General features: G+C 50.8%; 1 protein-coding gene across 1 annotated transcript in view; it reads right to left on the reverse strand.

The window, feature by feature from the left end:
• Positions 1-1,478, reverse strand: part of CLNK (cytokine dependent hematopoietic cell linker) — a 108,095-nt gene that overhangs the window by 5,848 nt on the left and 100,769 nt on the right. The window lies entirely within an intron of this gene.

Below are 1,478 nucleotides of genomic sequence, written 5' to 3' on the forward strand. Positions count from 1 at the left end.
CGGCCCCCTCCCCCTTACCCCCCTCCTCTTCCTCCTCTTCCTCCCCCCTTCTCAGCTTCTCTCACTTTGTTTTTTCTTCTGCCCTTCCTTCCTGCCTGCTCACGCTCTCTCCCTTCCTTCCTCCCTCCCTCCCTCCCTCTCTCCCTCTCTCCTGCCTTCCCAAGAACAGTGAAAGGAGCAGCCCCTTCTATCCCCTTACTACCTCGATGTCTCTAGCATTCAGTCTCCCTCCAACTAAGGTAGAACCAATTATTATGTCAAAGAATCTTTGAAAACTAAAATGAGATAATGCAGACAGACCAGGCCTATCATGACTATATTCAGTGAAAATCAATCTCCTTTTCCCTTTCCCTGTGATTCATTGACACAGTTATGCATGATGCTGTAACTGACTCATTCCTTCATCCGCCACCTGCCAGCCGGTGGGCCCTGAGACCGGTAACTGGATGCTGTGATGAAGCCACTTTAGTTTGGGGACACAAACCTCCGGATTCCTATTGCCAACAGACCTTGTCTGAAATGCCGGCAGGGGGAGTCAGTGCTGGGGCATTAGGCGTGGCTCAGTGGTTGAGGTTTGACCTATGAACCAGGAGGTCACGGTTCGATTCCTGGTCTGGGCACATGCTGGGGGTGCGGGCTCGATCCCCAGTATGGGGCGTGCAGGAGGCAGCTGATCCATGATTCTGTCTCATCACTGATGTTTCTATCTCTCTCTCCCTCTCCCTTCCTCTCTGAAATCAATAATATGTTTTACAAAAAAGGAATCCTTAATCCCAAGCATTTAAAAATCATTACATTTTTTTTAAATGAGAAATTTTTGGGAGCTGCAAGTAGGTACTGGAAAGATAAAGGGATATCGAGCTGGAGAATGCAATAACCATGGGATCTAGTTGAGGGGAACTATGTCCTAGTTACCAAAATGACTCCATCATTGATATGTTCCCTGCATGTTCTCCATGGTTTCCGTTCATGAACTCACTAACCCTCAGCACAAAGGAAACATGGGCCCTTAATCCGGCCACAGCGGGCAGAGTTCTGCATCCATCTACTTGCTCATTCCGGCTGCAGCAAAGGCGGTGAACCGACCCCAGGGCAGCCTGGCTGGTGCCAACCAGCCCCTCCAGCCCATGCGTGACACAGGCAAGGGCTCCGGGTCAGACACTGGGCTCAAGCTGGACAATCCAGGCAGCTGCTAAAAGGCTTTTCCACGTGGGGGCCCACCTGGGGCATTTTGGAAGCCCTGCAACATTCCTTCTTTTGCTCTCTATTGAAGAATAGATATTTGGTGGAAGTTCCGGTTTATTACTGTGTTAGTTTGCTCGGGCCTCCATAAGCACCTGCCACAGATCGGTGTGGAGGGGGACTTAAGCAATAGAAATTTGTTTTCTCACAGTCTGGAGGCAGGAAGGCCCAGGTCCAGGTGGGCGAGGCTGGTTTCTCCTGAGGCCTCTCTCCTTGGTGTGTAGATGGCCCTCCCT

The sequence above is a fragment of the Myotis davidii genome, unplaced genomic scaffold (genome assembly GCF_000327345.1).
Source record: "Myotis davidii unplaced genomic scaffold, ASM32734v1 scaffold204, whole genome shotgun sequence".
Lineage (NCBI taxonomy): Eukaryota > Metazoa > Chordata > Mammalia > Chiroptera > Vespertilionidae > Myotis > Myotis davidii.